This window comes from Chiloscyllium punctatum, chromosome 7, assembly GCF_047496795.1.
Source record: "Chiloscyllium punctatum isolate Juve2018m chromosome 7, sChiPun1.3, whole genome shotgun sequence".
Taxonomy (NCBI): Eukaryota; Metazoa; Chordata; class Chondrichthyes; order Orectolobiformes; family Hemiscylliidae; genus Chiloscyllium; species Chiloscyllium punctatum.
This window is the reverse complement of record NC_092745.1, coordinates 31,918,847-31,945,051: the sequence shown is the minus strand read 5'-3', so window position 1 is coordinate 31,945,051 and position 26,205 is coordinate 31,918,847.

The window sequence follows — 26,205 nt, the reverse complement described above, 5'->3', positions numbered from 1 at the left end:
CGGTGTTATGTAATTATAAAGAGTGCAGAAGAAACTTACAAGGAAAATGCCAGGACCCATTGGCCTTAGTAATAAGGAGAGGTTGGACAAGCTAGAACCTTTTTTTAGAGAGTAGTTCACTAAGGGTGGATCTTACAGAGCTGTATTAAATCATGAGGTGCATGGATAGGGTGAATGCTCTCAGTCTTTTTCCCAAGTTTAGAGATTCGAGAGCTAGAGGTGGTTCGTTTAAAGTTAAAGGGGAATGAATAATTGGAACCTAAGGGGCCATTTCTTTACACAGAGGATGGTACGTGGATGAACAGCCAGCAGATGTTGTTGAGGGGGTACATTAACAACATTTCAAAAGCATTTGGATAACTATGTGGATAGGAAAGAACTAGAAGGATATGGGCCAACTACAGGGAAATGAGGTTAGCGTGGATGGACATTTACAAGGTAGAGTCAAACCCCTCTGTTAATTAAAACCCCGAAAAGCTCGCCTCACCTCGTAATCTGTTGAAATATGAGTGACACAGATTTCTTACATTCCACTGTTTAAACAAAAATAACAAATTAGTTTCTTAACTTAAATAGGTGACACTAAACAACAACTATTCACAAATACAAGCCCCTCTTTTCTTAACCACTTATTATCTGACTCCAACTCTGCAAAAATATGCTGTTTCAACAACCCACATATTAAACATTACATTCTCAAGAGCACACAGTCTCTATCTTCCCCGCTGTGTTCACTCTTACAGCTGCTGGTCTCCATGGGCCATGTTATTTTTTCACTACAAGTAGATTTTACATGAAAAAAGTACCTTTGATAGAGAATGTTTGAAATGGCCAGTTCGATCTCCTGCTCTGCAGCAGTTACTCTGCTGTTGAATGGCAGTGACTCTCCCTCTAGTGTTCAAAATTCTGGGTTTATATACTCCCCATGATACAATAACTCTCATAATTTGATTGATTTCCAGGTGTCTAAACAATAATATTAAATTTCCGTTGGCTTCTGGTATCCTGAGCGTTATCTAAACACGTTGGTTATATTTGTATCTTTGTCAAAACAGCAATCAAAACTCAGGTATCCATTTCTCATTGTGACATGTAGAACAGTCTGACCTTTAGCGGCATGTATGGCTGTACTTTCCATTCAGCAAAACCTACTCTGTCCTAAAGTGATCGACATGCTTTTGGCTTCATAACACCTCCCTCGTCCAGAAAAAAAAACATCAGAATGAAAAGATGGCTTCATTTTTTTTCTTGTAATTGTTAATCCCATTATTATGAAATACAAAAGTATTAATCTCAGTTATGACAATCATATTAATTCTGCACACATATATAACACTGGAATAAGTCAAATTGCATCTACACGTTTTCCTTTATATGCTAATTAACACATCTGCTATCACATTTTTAGGGCCGACAAGCACGAACATTTTGTAAGATTAAAGTCGGTAACGTAAGGCTCCAATGAAATAGTCTCATAATTTGGTCTATAAATATTCCAAAAATTGAGAGAAGATTTTCGGTGTTGTCCACAACCATCTCCGACAATTTGTTTGTCATATAAACATTAAAATATTATCAGGCCAGTGCGAGTACGAAACTCAATCATTCTATATCAATAATGGAGATTTTGTATTTTTTTCCTGGTGGATATTGAGTTTTTTCAACAAGTAGCCATTGGCCATCCAATTCCATCATCATCTTCCTGTATGAATACATCTCTGACCCCTATATCCGTCGCATCAAACACAATTTTCAAAGGGTTTCAAAATATTTGGTTCAGCCAAAACTGGTGTGGTGATTAATCCTGCTTTAAAATTCTCAAATGCTTCCTGGCATTGTTCTGCCCACCACAATTCTAATCGTCGTTAGTAAATCCATCTGTGATGCCAATAGGCTGCTGAAGTTTGGAACAAAGTTCTGACAGAATCCACTCAGTTCCAAAATTCGAAGCACCTCTTTCTTCGAGGCTGGTCGTGTAAATTCCTCAATGGCCTTTGCCTTTGTGTCCAATGGGGTCAACCTTCCATGTCCAATGTAATGTCGCAAGAACATTCCCTCTGCCTTCACGAATTCTGTTTTCTTTAAATTTATTACCTAGTTTGTTTCTTGTAATCGTTCAACATGCTCTACCAAAAGTAACATGTGAATTTACAATCACTTATGAAAGATCACTACATCATCCAGATAAACTGCACAATTTGTTCATCTGGCCACAACTCTGTTCTGGAGTCTTAAATGTGTATAGAGCATTATTCATTCACATGACATACTCGAATATTTTTTGTCAGATCCAGTATCTTCACAAGATAGATTAACTCACTCAACATTTTTTTTTACTTGAAAGGGGCCACTAAACCTGACTTTGAAGGGCTTTCCTACCACTGGTGGCAAGACTAATACGTCATCCCCACGGGAAATCGTCAAAGTTTCACAGTTTTTATCTGCCATCTGCTTCACTCTATGCTGTGCCCTCTTCAGGTGCTGTTTAGCTCACTCACCTACTCCATCTCATCTCTCCTTCACCTCAGATACATAGTCCAAGAGTGAGATCTTCGACTTTGGTCCTGTCAATTTATATTGAATTAATTTCAAAGGACCTCTCACTTTATGTACAAATATTAACTCAAAGGAACTAAACTGAGTAGATTTATTTAGGGCATCTCTCATAGCAAACAATATAATGGGACATGTTTATTCTAATCATTCGGGTAATCATAACAGTACGCTGTTAACATGGCCTTCAGTGTCTGATGCTAACTTTCCAAGGCTCCCTGGGATTCGGGATGGGACGCATTTGATTTAAACTGTTGTACGCCGAAGCTATCCATGATGTACTTAAACAGCTGAGCAGTAAAATTACACCCTTGGTCTGACTGAATCACACTGCACAGCCCACAGTGAGTAAAGGGAGCTACCAGCTCCTCCACCTCTCTTTTTTCCTTAACACCCCATAATGGAATTATCCATGGAAATCGGGTAGACACATCTATTAGGATCAACAGATATTGGTTTCAACTTTTACTTTAGGAAGGGAAGCTCCACGATCAATCATTATCCACGTGAATGGTTTTCCGAATACAGGAATTGGCAACAAAGGTGCTGGTTTTAATACTGCCTGTGACTTACCTACCATTTGGCATGTATGACATGTATAACAAAAAATAACCACATCCGTGTGCATTCCAGGCCATGAGAAATGCTTTAGCCTGAGTCTTCCATGAATCAACTCCTTTGGAATTTTCTTTCGGTTTTCCTTCCTGCTGTAACTTATGACAGTGGGATCTTGTTACCACACAATCTGGAAAAATCCCTCAACATTTTCCTTTTAATTCCCCAGTTCCCTGGATTTACTTTGGATTCTCCACCACAAGGGGTGCCTCTCCCACCTTGGATCCTGCTAAATCATTTCCAGGAACAAACTGCATTCCTGGAACTGACACTCTGTCACTCATTCACACTGTTACTTCCCCATCCATGATTTAGCACTCCAACCTAATGTTACACAAGGGAATGCTTAATTTCTGTCCCCATTCCACAAATTATCACACTGTTGAGTAACATGTGAGAACGAGTTAAAATACTTCCATCTCTTACTATTCGAGGCCGAGGGAAAGTGATGACTGCAGATGCTGGAGATCAGAGTTGAAAAGTGTGGGGCTGGAAAAGCACAGCAGGTCGGCAGCATTCAAGGGGCAGGAGAGTGAACGTTTCAGGCATAATGAACGTTTCAGGCATAATGGGGGGGGAGGTAACGGAGGGGGCTGAGAATCAAATAGGAGGTTGGGGTGGAGCTGGGTAGAAGGTAGCTTGGAAGGCGATAGGTAGAAGCAGGTGGGGAGTGATGGTGTCAGGTCAGAGAGGAGGGTGAAGTGGATAGGTGGTAGGACAGCTGGAAACCTCAAACTATACAACATCAACGTTGACTTCACCAATTTCCAAATCTCCCCTCCCCCAACCTCAACCCAGATCCAACAGTTAAACTTAGCACTGCCCTCTTGAACTGTCCATCTTCCATCCCACCTATCCAGTCGACCCTCCCTTCTGACATATCACTATCACTTCCACCTACATCTTCCTATAGCCTTTGTAGTGACCCTCCCGCCAGCCCATCTCCTACCCTCCTATTTATAGTTCAGCCCCCTTGTCCCCCACCACATTCCTGACGATAGATAGATGCCTGAAATGTAGATTGTCCTGCTCTTCGAATGCTGCCTGATCTGTTGTGCTTTTCCAGCGCATCCCTTCTCAACTATTAGATACTGAACAGATCCCGTATTTTGCAACATTATAATTACTTGTCCTCCCCACCCACACCGTTTTTCCTTAATAAGGTTTATCTCCAGAGGCGAATTCTTTATAGAGATCAGGCACTGACTTCATACACAGCCCCTGTCTAGGCTGTGCACTCCCCTGCAACTCTTTGGCTCCACTTGGGGTCTCCTTTAACAGGTTCACTAATGCAAATCTTTTACGATATCTTTTCCCAAAGAGCCTTCCTTCCGTGCCCAGCATTGTATGTCCTAGCTTACTGCAGTGAAAACACCTTTTCCCTGTGCCCTTTTTAAACCATTGGCACTGTATATTTATGTGTTCCACTCCTTATAGTGAGAACACCTGAGGCCTTTCACTTCCTTTCAAACCCTTTGGGCTTTTCTTTCACCTGTGGTATACTATTGCCAGTGTGCTTTTCTCTATGTTTTGTACTGTAGGATCTCCCCTTCTCCCAATTTCTATCTCTCACAGGATGGAAATCCTCCCAGAAGCTAAATTTCATGTCATGCACTAATGCATACTTAGCTACCATTTCTGATGTGCTTCTCACTTCTTGAACTTTCTGTTCATTCACATGAATTCTTATCATCTCTGGAAGTGAGTCTTTAAACTCCTCCAGCAGAATAATCTCCCTTCGAGCCTCACAGGTCTTATCCATTTTTAAGGAGAGCACCCATTTATCAAAATGACTGTGGTGAATTCTTTCAAACTCAATATAAGTCTGACCTGGTTCAGTATCTATATTTCTGAACCACTGTCTATATTCTTCTAGTACAAATTCATAAGCACTCAAAATATGAGTTTTTGACATCTGCATAATCTCGTACACTCTCATGAGACAGCACTGCACATACCTCTCAAGCTGTGCCCACCAGCTGAGTCTGAACTAGCATTACCACAAGTTCACTGGACACGTCATCTGCCGAGCCAATTTTGCAAATGTAATGAAAAGGTTTTGGCATTTTTCTCACCGAAATATGACAATTTATTAACATAGTTCTATACATCCCAACGTTCTCCCTTCATCTTCATTCTGCAAATTCATCCTGCTTCATTCTTATCTAATTCCAAAATTCTGAATTTCAAATTCTCCCTCTCTTCATTTTTCCTCTCTTTCTCTCTATCTTCTCCCTCTCTTTCTGTTTCTTTCTTTATCTTCTAAATCCAGTTGCCCCACTTGCAACTTAAGTTTTTTTTCTAATTCGACTGCAGTTGACTGTTTCCCTGATACACCAAAGTGCTTGACCAACTCCATTATGCTTACAGCTGTCCTTTTGCCCCTGGAGAAACCAATAGATCAGAACCTCTTTAGTAATGTTAAAAGCCATTTATTTTAATTTAACCACCCACAAGTAAACAGAACTAAATTAATTTTCTCACCTGATTTATTTGAAGATCTAGCTCACTAACTGCCAAAATAATGGAATCTGCTGGGACTTTTTGCACCCCAAATCTGTTCAAATCTGTCCAGATCATGTACGACAAGCTCTCACACTGTTATGATGTCGATTTCGAACCCCTCTGTTAATTAAAACAACCCACCCAGAAAAGCTCACCTCGCCTTGTAATCTGTTAAAACATGAGTAACAGAGAAGTCCAAAATTCCACAATTAAGAGAAAAGTAACCATTTGTAAGTATGAAAGTTAGCTCACTGAGCTTGAAGGTTTGTTTTCAGATGTTTCATCACCGTAACTAGGAAACATCATCAGTGAGAGTCTCTGGTGGCCCACTAGTGGTATGTCCTGTCTGTCTATTTATAGGTCTTGGTTTTGTGCGAGATAAGTGGCTATCCAGCCCCATCTACGGCACTTTTTATTTCCCTTCCCAGGAACAAAGACACGGAGGAGTCAGTCCAAAACTTTTTCATTCAACTTTGCAAAGTCGGGTGCTGTTCCCAAAGGTACACACACACAAGCATAGTAATCTCCACACATTATATACATGTATATGTGGGCTTGGTTTACTACTGCTGCCTTGACCAACGAGTGCTCGGATTCCCCACTGTTTTCCTTATTTGGGTTCTGGTGCCTGCGATTCTTTTATCATTCACTTGGCCAATCAGTGTTTGAGCTTCCCATTCTTCCCTTATATGGATGATGTTGTACAACTGTGGTTAAGGGCGGTCTCTCAACTATCGAGGAAAGCTGTTACAACTGTTTCATTCATATAAACGTGGGGGAGGTCCGGCAACAGTTGAGTGTCTGCTTGTGTTTACTATGTGGTAGAAAAGACTAAAAGGCAGCTAACCGTTTAAAAATTACACTACCCCCTACAAATCCCCCGTGTCTTTTCTTACGGCCTGTAATTTTTCAACTGTAAGTTTCTTCTCCAGGGCATTTAATAACTCCTGAGCTTGTTCATCAAACTGCCCTTCTCTAATACTACCCCCGCCCAAGAGGGATTCACGTTGGTCCATCTCGAGATTTATTCGTTCAACCTGCCCATAGGGAACATCCTTCTTAGTAAGGGCGGTTTCGATCAGTCGTTGAGTTAATCCCCGGACACAGGGAATAACGCAACACCCAAGGGCAGTGAGTACCCCTGCCACCACTATACATGAGACAAGAAAGGGAACGACCACCCCCGTCCATTTACCGAACCAAGCTTCCAACCAGTCCGTGAGGCCAGAGTCGATGCCCGAGTTTTCGGCCAGTTCGTCCGCCAATGTGGTGAGTCCATCCAGGGCGCGGGTGATGGACCCATCAGGGGCTGTGTTGTTGGGGATGAAAGTGCAGCACTGAGTGCCTATCATGACACAAACACCCCCCTTCTCTGCCAACATCATATCTAAGGCCAACCTATTTTCCCACGCCATCCTACTAGTGGCGTCCAGTTGTTCTGCTATTACTTTCACTGCATCCCGGGTATCATTAATGAACCTCTGCTGATTGTAGTAAATATAATTAATCCAATCCACATTCTTATTGATGGTCACCCACCAGAACAGTGACGACTCAAAACCCGCCGCTATCTGGTTCCTAGCCTTGTATTCGTCAGGAACACCCCTGGGGACCCCTATGGCATCTAAATATATGTTATCATCGAAAGAGGTCTCCAAAGCTCTCTCAGTTCTTCCACTAGAACGGGGTTGCTCTTGTTTTTCGAATGCCAGGGTGAATGGGATGGCCAATTGAACGATCGCACAAGTGCCCATCCATTTTTGGGGCAGGGTCGGTCGCAGAACCCTCCCACCACAGTACCACCAGAGGTCTGCCCTAGGTACATGAATGTGGGAGTAATTCCCGCCCCCGTTAGTTTCATTGACCAGCCGGATTGATCCGCTGCACTTGTCAAATGTCCCCACATCGTCGTCCCACTGTAGTCCCGTCCGAGAGACGCAGGCCTGGTGCGTACCCGTTACCCCTGAGAATGATGGCGGGCGGGGCGCCCCCTCAGACCTGACGGGGGGAAACTTCAAACTCAAGGGTCGACAAGTGGGGTCGTTCCAGGCCTCTCGGTCCTGGTACAGCCTTATCATGCAGTCCATGGCTCGTGGGTGTTTCTCCCATCCCAGCGGGAATGGGACCACCTGAGGGTTAGGGCGGGCACTCGTGCATGCGTAGCAATCACTCTTTTTCATGCTCCTCACAGTATATTTGACCCATTCCATCCAGGCATTCGCCTCCCCGTATACCGTTTCTATTTCAAAGGTCTTTTCCAAATCCGTTGTCTCAATTATTCTAATCTTTTCCTGCTTACCAGTGGTGGATGAGCCCCCAGACACAGCTTCAATGACCGTGATATACGTGCAGCACAGCTGCATTCCCCCCCCCATCCTGCCTGGCCCCCAACTCTAATACCCAGTATTGTTCTATTAAGTCTCGCCTCGTTCTTTTCCAAGTTCTTTATGGTCAGATAAAGCGGATTGCACCGATTATGCCCACAATCTCGTCCAGGGGTGATGGGATCACGGACAACTGACACCATAGCCTGGACCCCGGGGGCTGGAAGCCTACTTAGGCCTTCCCTACCATACAATTGTAATACTAACGTCTGACCCTGGAATCCCCTTTCTCTCTCTAGATTCTGCTTAGTTTGATTCAGTTGACTTTTAGTCCTACAGGGCACCAACTCACATAGGTCTAAGCTAAGTGTCTGTGTTGATTGGTTGGCAAGCACGGAGATGGTGAACCACTGACGGTCCTCTATTTGTTTCATCCGGAGGCCAAATTGGGTAACACGCACACTATGACCCAGCCCAAGGACAATGGCATAGCAAGTTAACAATACGATTGACCGCATTTTGTCGCGACACCCGTAGCCCAAGGGCACAGTTCCTTTAGACTCGGCAAAGTCCGATTAGTTCGTTCTCAGAGTCTCTGTTCCTTAGATGCCTTTGTCAGAGAGGTTCGTTCGTCCTCCGTCGGTTGTGGCACTGGTCCCTTGACTCGAGTGTAATGTGTCCAGCCCTTTTCGGCCGTACGGACAGCCGTTTCGGTCGTCAAAAGTACCAGGAAGGGACCGTCCCAAGTTGGTTCGAGGGTACGTTGCTTCCAGCTTTTAATCAGGACCCACTGACCCGGCTTGACGGTGTGCACCGCAAACTCGAGGGGCGGCGTCTGTGCCAAAAGTCCCTGTTGGCGTAAACGAGATAGAGCAGACCCCAGAGCCACCACATATTTTTGCACAAACATATCCCGAGACTCAAATACAGGAGGTTCCCCCTTCGGCCCATGGAACGGGAGGCCAAATAACATTTCGAAAGGGGAGACGCCCAAATCCCGCCTTGGCTGGGTGCGAATTTGCAACAGGGCAAGGGGTAGGCATTTGGTCCAAGGCAGGCCGATTTCACTAGTGAGCTTGGTTAGCTGCTTTTTGATGGTCTGGTTCATTCTTTAGACCTTGCCCGAGGAGGAGGGATGCCAGGGGGTGTGCAAATCCCAGTCAATCCCCATTGCTTGCACTACATTCTGGAGGACGGTCGAGGTGAAGTGGCTCCCCTGGTCAGAGTCAATAGCGCGGGGTAGCCCAAATCGTGGGATGATTTGCTCGAGTAGAATCTTGCTAACCTGAGTTGCCGTTGCCGTGGTAGTGGGGAAAGCTTCCACCCATCCTGTCAGGTGATCTACCACTACTAATAGATACTTCAGGCGACCTATGGGGGGGAGCTCAGTGTAATCTACCTGGATATACTCAAACGGCCTATAGGCCGGACTCCTACCCCCTTGTCTTGCATGCTGCCGCAGCCCCCTTTTGTTAATCTTTCGACATGTTATACAATCTCCTGTGACCTGCTTGGCTACCGTGTACAGACCAGGGTGAGCATATCGGCGCAGGAAGGCATCACACAGTGCCTGGGCGCCCCAGTGACCCCCTTGGTGTAAACGGGCAATAATGTCCCGCGTCAACGGTCGATTTAGTAGCTGGCGGCTATCGGGTAAGGTCCACTTGCCTTCCCTATCCTTTGTACCCCCCAGAGACGCGAGAAGAGTTTCTTCTTTGTCAGTAAACGTGGGCACTTCGGTAATTTCGGATATCTGTGGAATCCTTACCAGGCAGTTTATTACTTCCTTCCCCATCCCAGCCAATTTTGCCTGTTCATCTGCCAATTGATTCCCCAGGGTCTCTATTTTATCGTCTTTCTGGTGTCCTTTCACATGTACTACAGCAATCTCTTGTGGCAGCAACAAATCCTCCAAGATCATGGCTACTAGTTCCTCGTGGACCAACTCCTTTCCTCTACTATTTATCATTCCCCTTTCTTTCCAGGTCTTCCCAAAGGTGTGTACTACCCCAAAGGCATACTTAGAGTCAGTGTAGATTGTCCCGGCTATTCCCTTTAAATTCCTCAGAGCCCGGTGCAAGGCGTACAATTCGCACGTTTGTGCGGACCAGGCATTCGGTAGCCGTCCACTTTCCACTAATTCCCAACCAGTCTCACGAATGACTGCATAACCGTTGTGTCTCTTCCCATCTATCACTCGAGAGGACCCATCAATGTACCACCGCCTACCTGCATGTAAGGGGGTATCCCTCAGATCTTCCCTCACTTTACTCTGGTACTCTATTATGTCTGAACAACAGTGTTCCAGTTCCTCCTCCCCTTCCCCTTTCCAAAGAAAGTCCGCCGGGTTCTGGCAGCCCCCGACTTCTATTCGGAGGTCTTCTCGGTCTAACAATATGGCTTCATATTTCAGAATTCTCGAGTCAGTCAGCCACCTCCCGGCCTTCTGATTCAGGATAGTTCTAACCTGGTGGGGAGTAGTGACTGTCAAGGGGGCCCCGAAAGTCAACTTCCTGCTTTCCTCTACCAGCTTTGCCGTGGCTGCCACCGCTTGGACACACTCCAGCCACCCTCGGGAGACTGGATCCAGAATTTTTGACAGGAAAGCCACGGGCTTCCTTTTACCCCCCCAGTCCTGGGTCAATACTCCAAGAGCGGTTCCCTTTCTAGAGTTCACAAAGAGGCGAAATGTCTTACTAAAATCCGGCAAGCTTAAAACAGGTGCGGCCATCAATTTTCCTTTTAGGATTTCAATTAACTTTTTCTCCTCCTCCTCCCATTTTATTCTGTTGGGTGCCTCCTCAATGAGTTTTAGGTACAAGTCTTTAGTAAGGGGGGCATAGTCGTCTATCCATAACCGACAATAGCCTAAGAGTCCCAAGAACTTCCGCAACTCCCTCTTGGTCGTTGGGAGGCCTAGTTCGATTATTGCCCGCACTCTTTCCGGACTTATTCGTTTCTGTCCCTGGCTTATCAAGTGTCCCAGGTACTTAACCTCTTTCTCGACATATTGGAGCTTCTTCTGACTCACTCTTAACCCCTTCTCAGCTAGGTAATTTAACAGGGCATTAGTCCCAAGTAGGACGTCCTCCTCCGCCGGTCCGGATAAAAGGAGATCGTCCACGTATTGTATAAGCTTAAGGGCCGGGGACAAGGTTAGTCCCTCCAGTAATTGTTCCAGAATCTGCCCGAACAGAGTCGGAGACTCAGTGAATCCTTGGGGGAGTACGGTCCACCTGTACTGTTGTTTTCTGCCAGTATCAGGATCCTCCCATTCAAAAGCAAAAAGATCCCTACTGTCCTTGTCCAGGGGACACGCCCAGAAGGCATCCTTTAAGTCTATAACACTAAACCAGCCGTGGTCCGGGGGGATTCGCCCCAGAATAGTGTATGGGTTCGGTACCACAGGGTGCCGTACTTGGACAATTTTATTTACCTCCCTTAGTTCTTGGACCATTCGGTAGCTCCCATCCGACTTCCGGACCGGCAGGATGGGAGAATTGTATCGTGACATACAGGGCTCTACCAATCCATCTTTTATTAGGTCTTCCATAACTGTCTTCAGGCCCTGCCTCCCTTCCCAAGAGATGGGGTATTGGCGCACTCTGACGTCGGGGCTCTGGGGCTTTAATTTTACCTCCACAGGTCGAATTGCGAGTCCCCCCCGGTTCCCTTTGGCGACCCACACCCTTGGGTCTATCTCTGTCAATCGGGACTCACTAAGGTATGACATGGTAACGGCTAATTCTTCCTCTCTCACTTCTGCCCCGTCTCGCTTCTCTCCCTCTCCAACTTTTCTTCGACGTTCCTCTTTCCACCCCATAATCTCCCTCCCCCATTCCGGTGGACTTACAAGCTTCCCGTACGGCTGCCACCATCATTTTTGTCTTATGTTTCTCCCTTATTACATCCCTCTGAACGTACACCTTCTGTGCTTCCCGTAATAATTCTGCAACATCCTTTTCAGCCCAATCCTCCACTTTCTGTAATTTCTTCTGAATGTCAGGCCATGACTTAGTCACAAAGTGCACCTTAAGCATGCTCTTGCCTATTTCCCCATCGGGGTCTAAACCTGAATACTTTCGCATGGACTCCCGCAAACGGTCTAAAAACTCACTCGGGGATTCATCCTTTTTCTGTCCAACTTCAAATGCTTTTGCTAAATTCCGCTCTTTGGGCACGCAGGTTTGGATCCCCCTGATTATATTGCTTCTGAGGTCTGTCATATTGGCCCTTCCCCCCGCGTCGTTATGATCCCACCGGGGGTCCTCTAAGGGGTACTTCTGCTCTCCACGCTGAGGGCCGTCCTGATGCTCCCTATCCCAAATGGCCATTGCACTATTCCGGATCATAACAATTTCATCGTAATTAAATAGTATTCTCATCATGGCCTGCAGTTCAGCCCATGTGTATATACTGGGCCCCAGAAATTGGTCCAGTTGTATTCCCACACTGACGGGGTCGTCCAGTAGACGGGGTAGTTCATTACGGAGTTGCCGGATATCCCCAGAATTTAAAGGTTGTACTACGAACCCGGTCCGTTCGTTCCCAAACGGCACCTCTCGTAAGGGGTTCAGCTGTTCAATATTGTCACTCCTCCCAGCTCTCAATCCCTCTTCTCGACCTCTCCGCATCTCGAGTCGGACTGATTTCCTAGTGCCTGGGGTGAGTTCTGTGCCCCCTCCTGTGCCCCCCCCCAGCAGTCCCTTCCTCACTGGTCGTAGCCTGCTGGGACTCGGAATTATCCGTCGCAGGAGGGAGGTCCGCGCTGGACGCCTGGTCGTGCGCGGGTGGTATATACGGGGGCGGGGAAGACGGTGGCAAACCGTCGGTGAGGATGTCCCAAGACTTCTGGGGCTTCCTCGGGTCTGTTTGGGGAATCAGAGGATAGAGACGCGTGGGACTCTCGCCGTCGCCCGCCAACCAGGCGGCGGCATATTTGCTCTCCTCTGGGTCAAACGGTTGTTTTCTGTTAACATATACATTTAGGATTTGACACACCCAGTCTTCATCAGACCCATACTCGGGCCAAACTACCGAGGGGGCGCGGATAGGTTCTTTGGTCCATATAAAACAACAATATTTTATCATGGTCTCTTTCTTTAAGTCCTTCGTTCCACTACTGTCCGTCCATAGACTTAACTTCCGACCTAATGGACTATCGGGGGGTATTTCTTTCCCATTTGCAGTCTTCCCTGACTTTTCCTTAGAAGTCTGATTTCCCATGGTTTATCTTCGGTCCTGGTCTTAAACGCCCAAAGCGTTTTCACAGATGACCGTCAAAACCACAATTTCCCGTGGTTTATCTTCAGTCCTGGTCTTAAACACCCAAAGCGTTTTCACAGATGACCGTCAAAACCACGCGGCCAACAAGGAAGAACAAAAGAATCTCTTACCTTGATCCGTGCACGGAGTTGTCTGGCCTTTTTAAATGTGTGTACCCCCGTGTATAGTCACTAACCGGTCGTCCCAGCACTCGTCCGTGTGTTCCTTTTCCAGGATTCAAAATTATTTTTAAATGAGCCGGGTCACATCGTCTCTTGGCCGACGGCCAACGGACCAAGCCGATCAGTGAGAAGTATAAATATATACTAGACGCGTCTTTGTTGTAATCAGGCTTGATCCGTGAGCCGAAGAGACTGACCCCCCCGGCAATAATTATTTCATCCCGGAGGAGCCCCCAATTGTGCGAGATAAGTGGCTATCCAGCCCCATCTACGGCACTTTTTATTTCCCTTCCCAGGAACAAAGACACGGAGGAGTCAGTCCAAAACTTTTTCATTCAACTTTGCAAAGTCGGGTGCTGTTCCCAAAGGTACACACACACAAGCATAGTAATCTCCACACATTATATACATGTATATGTGGGCTGGGTTTACTACTGCTGCCTTGACCAACGAGTGCTCGGATTCCCCACTGTTTTCCTTATTTGGGTTCTGGTGCCTGCGATTCTTTTATCATTCACTTGGCCAATCAGTGTTTGAGCTTCCCATTCTTCCCTTATATGGATGATGTTGTACAACTGTGGTTAAGGGCGGTCTCTCAACTATCGAGGAAAGCTGTTACAACTGTTTCATTCATATAAACGTGGGGGAGGTCCGGCAACAGTTGAGTGTCTGCTTGTGTTTACTATGTGGTAGAAAAGACTAAAAGGCAGCTAACCGTTTAAAAATTACACTACCCCCTACAGTTTCATAAAGTGTGTGATGTCATTTCCAGTTCTTCTTTTTCAAGGGAAGGTAGTTAGGATCTAAATTGATGTGTTTATTGCTGTACTTCTGGAAAGAATGTCATGCTTCTAAGGACTTTCGTGCGTGGCTTTGTCCTAGGATGTGTGTGTTGTCACAGTCAAAGTGGTGTCCTTCTTTGTCTGTATGTATGGAAACTAATGATAGTATGTCATGTCTTTTGGTGGCCAGTTGGTGTTCATGTATTCTGCTAGCACGACAACAGGATAGTTTGAAATGTAGGAAAAATGATTTTATATACACTGTTTAATCAGGGTGTGTTCAGATATGGAAGATTGTTCATATGTGTCCAACACATTCGGAATGAACAACGGAGATACAGTTGACAACAAATGATGCACATTTTGTATAACATTTATAAAGCATTAAAACATTATTTGATCTTCATTGGAAGTGATACGTTCCCCTTCTCTGAACGTTCCCACTTTCCTGGGATTCCCAACACTGATCTCTCATTCTTATCATGATGTGTGTTCTAAATACTTGCTTCTGGTCTCCCAAGTAACTTCAGTTAATACCCTTTCTACCAGCAATTAAATATGTTGGCCTGCTGGGTTCTTTCCAAAACTAGTGTCTGTCATATTATTGGGGATAAACGTTCTGGCATCAGATCCAGCATTTGAACATATTACTCTGTTGCGTGTGCACTGTAAAAAGGACCATAGCACACAGGAATTGCCAAAACATTGAGGGAAGTACATCTACTTCTTTTGATAATGTAGTTTTCTCATTTTCAATATCTCCATATCTATGTCCTCTCTCTTGTTCTCCCTTTGTACCTAGTTCAGAAATCCACCAATTCTTCTTTGTTTCCCATCTCTCAAAACTTCTTTCGGTTTATATCTTTGGTCTCTTATCAATGTAATGTGATTATAATTGCGCAATGTAACTACACAGACACGAGAGAGGAGCTGGCGAGAGTTAATTGGAAGGGGAGCTGAGCAGGTAAGAAAATATAACAGCAATGGGAGGTGTTTGTGGGGATAATTCGGAAGATAATACCAGAAATTCAACCCGAAGAAGATGAAATATACTCATGGGAAGACAAGGCATCCATGAGTGATACGGCATCAAACCAAAAGCGAAAACAAACAATGTAGTGAAGATGATTGGGAATCCAGAGAATTCATTGGTTCTGAAACTACATCAGGCTGGCATCACCGACAATACAGAGCTCTTAATCATGGTCAGGGAGAGAAACAGAGGCAACACATTCACTTCAAAGTCAGAAGATGGCATTACTCAAGGAAAAATGTTCAGGTGAACTAAACATTTGAATTAAGATTCGTTAAATGCTTTTGCGGAATGTTTCAAATTGGAAGCGAGACATGGAGAGAGAGACCCTCAACAGAATTAGAGTTTGAAAATTGAAGTATTACCACATCAGTAACCAGGTTAGGTCACTGAGTGCAGGGCTGATGGTTGAATGGATCTCAGTGAGAATTATGGAACAGACAGCAGAATTGAATTGCAGATATAGCAGCTCGAAACTGCGTATTAATGTCGTGTTGTAGACCACAGCAGCAGGAGAACCTGTAACTTTTTGCCACGGTAACACCTCAGTCTGTCATTACCATCAACACCATCTGTGGCTCAGTGATGACTGTAGGTGAACATGTCAGAGTCAGAATCATATGAACCTTAACCTGATTCTAACTCATTAAAGCTACCGGACTTGACCAACAGATCTGAACGAAGCCTGGAGGTCCTTCCACATTCAGTCATAAATAGTGATTGACAATTAAAATAAATGACTGGAGAAGAGGACTCCACAAACATCCCCACCCTAAATAATGGAACAGACCTGCACATCAGTGTAAAAGAGAAGGATGTTTTATCTGCACCATCCTCTGTCAGAAGTGTTGAGTCAATGATAAATCTCACCCTCATCATGATGCCCACAAAGCCACAGAAGCCAGTCTTCAACTAATTCGATTTGCTGCATGTGAGATGAAGAAACAGCTGAACACAGTAGATACGACAAAGGTAATGGGTCCTGACACCATTCCTGCAATGGGACTGAAGACTTGTGCTGCAGAACAAGCCTTGTCCCTGGGGAAGCTGTTTTATTCCAGGTCCAAATCTAACATGTCCCTGGCAATGTGGAAAATTACTCAGCTATGTCCCGTCCCCTAAGAGGGGAATAATTAGAATCTGACCAATTACTCCCCCCCCCCCACCCAGTCCCATCACGACAGTCAAATTGATGGGACTTCTTTTTGACAGAGCTGTCAAGCAGCACAGAAATAACCTGCTCAGTGTGGTTTCAGATAGATCCCCATGTGGAGATGGCGCTGTTGTGGAAATATCACTGGATTACGAATCCAGACCAGGCTAATGCTCTGGCAGCGGGAAGAAGTTAAAGACAATTAATGAAATATCGAGATGTAAAATCTGGTGTCAGTAATAGTGACCTTGTAGCCAATATCGATTGTAAACAGATTTTCCTTCTCCAATGTACTTTTAAGAAGTGAATGTCCAATGATTTCCTGGGCTGGCCTAAAAACTCCAAAGAACCTGACATGTGATAAACATTGCAATGGTCTCTGAAACGGCTTACAAAGCACTCATTTGTATCAAACTTATTGGGCCGAAGGGTCTGTTTCCACACTGTAAGTAATCTAATCTAATCTAATCTAATTTACTTTAAACTCACTGCGCTGCATGTGCCTCAGAGGTTTATGCAAAAGGAAACAACAAAAAGGAACATACGCCCCTTTGTAGATCAACATGTTTCAACCAATCCTTTTCAAATGGTCAGCTGCCAATTTATCGTTTCATCAAAGGGCATACTGTCACCTCTATCCACATTGTTCTCCATCTGTCACATATTTACCCATTCACTCCACTTGTCTTAGTCGTCTTGGTGCTTTTTTACATCCTCCTCACACACTCACAATCACACATCCATCACTGCTGTCAGAAGTATCTGATTCCAGAAACCAAATGTTTAAAGGGCAATGCGAACAACTGGGCCCCAGCACTGTTCCCTCCAACACCTCATCAAACTTCCTCTGTTAATATCTATTCATTCATTTCGTGAATCTCTGTGTGACTGGCTGGGCCAGCACTTATTGCCTGTCCCTAGTTGCCCCTTAAGAAGGTTGTGGTGAGCTGCGTTGTTGAACGCTGCAGTCCACCTGCTGTGGTTGACCCACAATGCTATTAAGGAGGGAATTCCAGGATTCTGACCCAGCGACTATGAAGGCGTGGTGATATATTTCCAAGTCAGGATGGTGATTGGCTTGGAGGGGAACCTGAAGATGATGGCAGTATCTGAGGAGCCAGAAATGTTGCTGAACATTATGCAATCATTGGCGAACATCCCCACTTCTGACCTTAAAATAGAGGGAAGGTCATTGATGAAGCAGCCCTGAAGAAGTTTGCAGTCACTGCTCGAGGGACTCCTACAGACTTGGAGCTGAGTGAACTCACCTTTATCAACCGTGACTACTTTCCTACGTGTCAGGTATGATTCTAACCAGCAGGGAGTTTGCCCCTCATTCCCATTGATTCCAGTTTTGCTAAGGTGCCTTTATGCCAGACTTGGTCGAAGACAGCGTTGTTTTAAAGGGCTGTCACTCTCACCCGACCTCTGGAGTTCAGCTGTTTTGTTCATGTTTGAACCAAGGTAAAGATGTCAGGAGCTGAGTGGCACTGGTGGAGCCCAAACTGGGTGTCATTGACCAGGTTAATGCTGAGCAGCTGCTGCTTAAAAACACTGAACCCTTCCATCACTTTACTGATGATCGAGAGTAAACTGATGAGGTGGTAATTGACCGGATTGGATTTGTTCTACGTTTTACATACAGGAGATGTTTGGGGTAATTTTCCACATAATTAGGAAAAGCCATTGTTGTAACTGAGGTGAAACAATTTGGCTATGGGAGTGGCAAGTTATGGACCACAAGTTTGCAGTACTATTGCCAGAATGTTGTCAGAGTATGGACCCTTTTGAGTATCCAGTATCTCCAAGCGTTTCTGGATATCACTTGGACTAAATCGAATTGGTTGATGATTGGTAACTGAATCACTGCAGACCACTGGAGGAGGCGGAGATGGATCATTCACTCAGCATTTCTGACTGAAGATTGTTGCGAATGCATCAGCCTTATCTTAAACACTGAAGTGCTGGGCTCTGCCATCATGGAGGAAGGGGTTATTTGTGTTTAATTGTCCCCAATGTTTCTCGACTAGGTGTGGAAGGACTGCAGAGCTTAAGTCTGATCCTTTGCTTGTGGGATCACTTAGCTCTGTCTTTCACTTACTTCTTATGCTGTTTGGCGCATAGGTAGCCCTGTTTGGCGACTTCACCAAGCTGACACCTCATTTTCAAGTATGCCCGGTGCTGCTCCTGCCATCCTGCACACTCCATTGAAACAATGTTGATCATCTGGATTGATGGTAATTGTTGAGAGGGGATACGCCAGGCCATGAGGTTGTGTGGGTGTACAATTCTGTTGCTACTGATGAACCACAACACCTCATGGACACCCAGACTTGAGCTGTTAGATCTGTTCGAAGTCTGCCCTATTTACCACCGTGATATTACCACCCAAAATGGTGAAGGTTATTCTCAATGTGCAGGTGTAACTTTGTCTCCACAATGACTATGCGGTGGTCACATATACCGATACTGTCATGGACAGATACTTCTGAAACTGATTAGTAAGGCTGTGGTCAAGTATGTATTTTCCTCTTGTTGGTTCCTTCACTACCTGCTTCAGAACTAGTCTAGCAGTTTTATCCTTTAGGACCCGGCCAGCTCGATCAGTAGCGCTGTAGCTGAGATACTCTTGGAGGTGGAGGTGAAGTGAACCAAACAGAGTACATATTGCATCCTCAGTGCTTCCTCCAAGTGTTGATCAGCATGAAGGAGTGCTGATTCATCATTTGAGAGAGGCTGGTACATGGCAATTAGCAGGAGGTTTCCTTTCCCATGTGTAAACTAACGCCATGAGACTTCATGGGATATCTAGTCATTGTTGAGGACTCCAAGAGCAAATCCTTTCCAACTGTAACCCACTGTGCCGCCACTTCTGCTGTGTCCATCCTGCTGATGAGACAGAGACATCCAGTGAATGTGATGGGGTGTCTGGGTCATACTCAAAGAATCATACCTTACAGACAATGTCAGACTGTTGCTTGATGAGTCTGTTTATATCAATTCACTGTTTCCTGCCAGCTGTTCCATTCTAGAAATATGACCATATATCAGCCCCAATCCACTAAGATTTGGTTTTGCAAACTGGGCTTTGAGCTTTACCAAAAGTTTTCTAAAAACCAAATGTTTTACATTATTTGCTTCTCTTTCATTTGTCTCCCAGTCTGTTTCTCAAATGTAATTCCCATTTCATAAATCTATGTTAGTGTTGTCTATGACCACTCATTTCAGCCGCAATAATTTCTCCTAAACCATTTACTTACTATGTTCTATGTTCCATGTACTCTGTTATTTTCCCACACCAGACTTGGTTTTCCTTGTATTGTTTGAAAGTTGTGTGAGACAGAGCTGAAGTAGTGGCTTCATAGTTCTGCCATTTCCCTGTTCCCTATTCTCCATTCTCTGGTTTCAAACTGTAAGGCAACTGCACTTGTTTTCTCATATTTCTCACATTGACATGATTTGACAAGTTATTACCGTTCACTCTTCTAACCCTTGTGAATATACTCTTCAGAAACTCATCATTTCCTGCCTTAAACTGCTCAATAATTGACATTCCACACTATACACTCACAGGAGCATAGACTCTGTGCCAACAGAAGTACAGCACGATCTATATTAGTCCCACTTACCGACAGCAGGCCGATAGCCTGGAATGTTATGACACTTCCAAGTGCTCGTCCAAGTACTTTTCAATGACTGTGAGATTACCCGTGATAATTCCCCTCTCAGGAAGTAATCCCAGAACCCAACACCCTCTAGGTGAAAAAATTGTTTAAATCCTCTCTGAATCTCAAACGTTTCATTTTATAAGTGTGCTCCTTTGTTCTTGACTCTCCGACTAAAAGGAAGAACTGCTGTCTATCCACCATGTCCGTATCGCTCATAATAGAACATAGAACATAGAACAGTACAGCACAGAACAGGCCCTTCGGCCCACGATGTTGTGCCGAACTTCTAACCTAGATTAAGCACCCATCCATGTACCTATCCAAATGCCGCTTAAAGGTCGCCAATGATTCTGACTCTACCACTCCCACGGGCAGTGCATTCCATCTCCCCTATACGGTAAAAACAAGGTAAAAACAATGACTGCAGATGCTGAAAATCAAATACTGGTTTAGTGGTGCTGGAAGAGCACAGCAGTTCAGGCAGCATCCAACGAGCAGCGAAATCAACGTTTCAGGCAAAAGCCCTTCATCAGGAATAAAGGCAGTGAGCCTGAAGCATGGAGAGATAAGCGAGAGGAGGGTGGGGGTGGGGAGAGAGTAGCATAGAGTACAATGGGTGAGTGGGGGAGGAGTTGAAGGTGATAGGTCAAGGAGGAGAGGGTGGAGTGAATAGGTGGAAAAGAAGATAGGCAGGTCGGACAAGTCAAGGAGACAGTAACTGACCTGCAAGTTTGAAACTAGGATGAGGTGGGGGAAGGGGAAATGAGGAAGCTGTTGAAGTCCACATTGATGCTCTGGGGTTGAAGTGTTCCGAGGCGGAAGATGAGGCGTTCTTCCTCCAGGCGTCGGGTGGTGAGGGAGCGGCGGTGAAGGAGGCCCAGGACCTCCATTTCCTCGGCAGAGTAGGAGGGGGAGTTGAAATGTTGGGCCACGGGGCGGTTTTGTTGATTGGTGCGGGTGTCTCGGAGATGTTCCCTAAAGCGCTCTGCTAGGAGGCGCCCAGTGTCCCCAATGTAGAGGAGACCACATCGGGGGCAATGGATACAATAAATGATATTGGTGGATGTGCAGGTGAAACTGTGATGGATGTGGAAGGCTCCTTTAGGGCCTTGGATAGAGGTGAGGGAGGAGGTGTGGGCAAAGGTTTTACAGTTCCTGCGGAGGCAGGGGCAAGTGCCAGAATGAGAGGGTGGGTCGTAGGGGGGTGTGGACCTGACCAGGTAGTCACCCCTATACCCTCCACCCTTCACCTTAAATTTATGTCCCCTTGTAACACTCTGTTGTACCCGGTGAAAAAGTTTCTGACTGTCGACTCTATCTATTCCTCTGATCATCTTATAAACCTCATCCTTCGCCGTTCCAACGAGAAAAGGCCGAGAACTCTCAACCTATCCTCGTACGACCTACTCTCCATTCCAGGCAACATCCTGGTAAATCATCTCTGCACCCTCTCCAAAGCTTCCACATCTTTCCTAAAGTGAGGCGACCAGAACTGCACACAGTACTCCAACTGTGGCCTAACCAAAGTCCTGTACAGCTGCAACATCACTTCACGACTCTTGAATTCAATCCCTCTGCTAATGAACGATAATACTCCATAGGCCTTCTTACAAACTCTATCCACCTGAGTGGCAACCTTCAAAGATCTATGTACATAGACCCCAAGATCCCTCTGTTCCTCCACCTGACGAAGAACCCTACCATTAACCCTGTATTCCGCATTCTTATTTGTTCTTCCAAAATGGACATCCTCACACTTGGCAGGGTTGAACTCCATCTGCCACTCCTCAGCCCAGCTCTGCATCATATCTAAGTCCCTCTGCAGCCGGCAACAGCCCTCCTCACTGTCCACAACTCCACCTATCTTCGTATCATCTGCAAATTTACTGACCCACCCTTCGACTCCCTCATCTAAGTCATTAATAAAAATTACAAACAGCAGAGGACCCAGAACTGATCCCTGCGGAACTCCACTTGTAACTGGGCTCCAGGCTGAATATTTACCATCTACCACCACTCTCTGACTTCGACCGGTTAGCCAGTTTTCTATCCAATTGGCCAAATTTCCCTCTATCCCATGCCTCCTGACTTTCCGCATAAGCCTACCATGGGGAACCTTATCAAATGCCTTACTAAAATCAATGTACACTACATCCACTGCTCTACCCTCATCCACATGCTTGGTCACCTCCTCGAAGAATTCAATAAGACTTGTAAGGCAAGACCTACCCTTCACAAATCCGTGCTGGCTGTCCCTAGTCAAGCAGTGTCTTTCCAGATACTCGTAAATCCTATCCCTCAGTACCCTTTCCATTACTTTGCCTACCACAGAAGTAAGACTAATCTTATCCTTCTGAATCACGGACCCCTCAGCTTTCTCTGCTCCAAAGTAAACAACCTGAGTTTATCCAAACTTTCTCCATCGCTGATATGCTCCATCCTAGTCACCATCCTGATGAATCAACTCTGCACCCCCTCCAGTGCAATCACATCCTTCCTGGAAAGTGGCTCCCAGAACTACAGACAGGATTCCATTTCGGCCGAACCAAAGCCCTGTATTGTTCTTATAATCAACGCCCTGATTAGGAAACGCTACACCCAAGGTCCAATTGTTAACTAGTCCATTAACCTGTCCATTCACATTCAGTGATGTGTGGAGAAGCACATTCTGAGGTTCCCAGTGTTCTGCAATTCATTGAGTCCTCCCCTGTCTGCTCCTTCTCCCAAAGTGAATCATGTCATAGTTATCAGGGTAGCATTCCATCTGCCATTGATCTGCCCATCTGACGATTCAATCTACATCTTCCTGTAACTTAAGGCCTTCCCCTCACTGCTAGCCACTCGGCCAATCTTTATGCCAAACATACACTTACTTATCACACCTCCCCAGTCTTCACCTCGCCCCCTCCACATTCACATCTATTAGTTTTTTATGAATAAAACAAACAATAAGGAACACAACACTGATCCCTGTGCTACACCAGTGGACACTGGTTTCCAGTCACACAAACAGCCTTCTCCCACAACCCTCTGTCTCCTGTTACTTAGGCAATTTTAGAACATAGAACATAGAACTGTACAGCACGGAACAGGCCCTTCATCCCATGATGTTGCGCCGACCATTGATCCTCATGTATGCACCCTCAAATTTCTGTGACCATATGCATGTCAGCAGGCTCCGAAATATCCTCAATGGCCTTGTTTCCACAATTGCTGTTGGCAACGCATTCCATGCTCTCACAACTCTCTGTGTAAAGAACTCGCCTCTGACATCCCTTCTATTATTAACTCCAACTAGCTTAAAACTATGACCCCTCGTGTTAGCTATTTCTGCCCTGGGAACTAGTCTCTGGCTATCGGCTATCTTGTATACCTCAATTAGATTCCGTCTCCACTTCCTTTTCTCCAATGAAAAACGTCCACGCTCTCTCAACCTCTCTTCATAAGGTAAGCCCTTCAGTCCAGGCAGCTTCCTGGTAAACCTCCTCTGAACCCTCTCCAAAACATCCACATCTTTCCTATAATAGGGCGACAATAAATAGACGCAGTATTCCAAGTGCGGTCTAAACAAAGTTTTGTAGAGCGACAACAAGCTCTCACGACTCTGAAACCTAATCCCCCTGTTAATGAAAGCCAATACACCATATGCTTTCTTAACAACCCTGTCCACTTGGGTGGCCATTTTAAGGGATGTATGTACCTGCACACCAAGATCCCTCTGATCCTCCACTCTGCCAAATATCCTATCCTTAATCCTGTACTCCACTTTCAAATTCGATCTTCCAAAATGCATCACCTCGCATTTATCCAGGTTGGACTCCAGCTGCCACCTCTCAGCCCATCTCTGCATCCTGTCAATGTCCCGCTGCAGCCGACAAAAGCCCTCTTCACAGTCAACGCCACCTCCAACCTTTGTGTCGTCTGCAAATATGCTGACCCATCCTTCAATCTCCTCTTCCAAGTCATGAATAAAAATTACAATCAGTAAAGCCCAAGGACATAGCCCTGTGGAACACCACTCACGACTGACTTCCAGGCAGAATATTTTCCTTCAACTACCACTCTCTGTCTCTGTTGGCCAAACAATTCTGTATCCAGACAGCTAAGTTCCCCTGTATCCCATTCCTCCTGACCTTCTGAATGAGTCTACCATGGGGAACCTTATCAAACGCCTTGCTTAAGTCCATATACATCACATCCACAGCTTGACCTTCATCAACGTTTATAATCACATCCTCAAAGAACTCAAAAAGTTTTGTGAGGCATGATCCGCCCCTCACAAAGTCGTGTTTACTGAATTTAATCAAGCCATGCTCTTCCAAATGGACATAAATCCTATCCCTCAGAATCCTTTCTAACACCTTGCAGACGACAGACGTGAGAATTGCTGGGGATTTCCCTATTTCCTTTCCTGAAGAGAGGAATTACATTTGCCTCTCTCCAGTCCTCAGGTACGACTCCAATGGAGAGTGAGGATGCAAAGATTTTCGCAAGTGGCGAAGCACTCGCATTTCTCGTTTCCCAAAGCAGTCGATGACAAATCTGGTCCGGGCCTGGCGACTTGTCAATCTTAATGTTTGACAAAATTTTCAGCACATCAGCTTCCTCTGTCTCAATCCATTCCAGCATGCACACCTGCTCTATAAAGGTTTCATTCACTACAAAGTTCATTTCTTTCGTAAAGACAGAAGCAAAAAAACTAATTTTGGGCTTCCCCTACCTCCTCAGACTCCACACACAAGTTACCTATGCTATCCCTAATCGGCCCTATTCTTTCTTTGACCATTCTCTTATTCCTCACATAAGTGTAAAATGCCTTTGTGTTCTCCCTAATCCGTTCTGCCAAGCCTTTCTCGTGCCCACAACTGGCTCTCTTCAGACATTTTTTGAGCTCCTTCCTTGCCTGCCTGTAATCCTCTAGATCTGATCTTGACTCTAGCTTCATCCACCTTATGTGAGCTATCTTCTTCCTTTGACGATTTGCTCCAAGCTCTCGTCATCCAAGGTTCCTTTATCTTACCCCTTCTTGCCTCTCTCAGAGATACATATTGATTCATTACTTGCAACATCTGTTCCTTAAACAGTCTCCACATGTCTATAGTGTCTTTACCTTGGAACAATTGCTCCCAGTCCATGCTTCCTAACACATGTCTAATCGCATCATAGTTTCCTCTTCCCCAATGAAATATCTTCCCATTTTGCCTCATCCTCTGCTTCTCCATAACTATGTAGTATATGAGGCAGTTGTGGTCACTATCACCAAAATGCTCTCCAACCACAAGATCTGATACCTGCCCCAGCTCGTTTCCGATCACCAAGTCAAGAATGGCCTCTCCCATCGTCGGCCTGTCAACGTACTGAGTTAGGAAACCCTCCTGAACACACCTTACAAAAACAGTTCCATTCAAACCCTCTGCTCGAAGGAGGTTCCAATCAATATTCAGAAAGTTAAAATCACATATTACAACAACCCTACTACGTCCACACTTTTCCAAAATCTGCCGACCTATGCTTTCTTCAATCTCTCTGCTGCTATTGGGGGGCCTGTAGTAAACCCCTAACGAGGTGACTGTTCCCTTGCTGTTCCTAATTTCGATCCATACTGACTCATTGTAACTTGTCAAGTTATCCTTCATATTGTGAGATTTTGCTTAATGTTCCAGTTTCCCAGGTGGAAATTTGTCAAAGGCCTTCCTACAAAACTAAACAATCAACCTCCTCAAACTAATTCAATCAAATCCATTGGATGTGACGTCCTTTTGATAAAGTCATGGTGATTATCCCTGATCAAACCTTGTGACTCTGATTGGAATTCGATTTTTTCCTCCCCTGTTTTCTCCAGCAGTTTCCTTAACAGTGATCTAATACTCGCTCGTCTATAGTTACCTGGTCTATCTCTCACACCCTTACTGTGAAGTGGAATCGTATTAGCCGTTCTCCAATTCTCTGGCACCTCCCCATGGTCAGATTCTAATTAAAATAATCTTTTCCCCCTTGACCCCAACAGCCACCTGTTATACAACTCATTCAGACATGGTGATTGATCCACATTTATACAGAACAAAGCCTCAAATTCTTTCTCGCATTTTACATCAATCTGTTCAAGAGGTTTCCAATCCATCTCC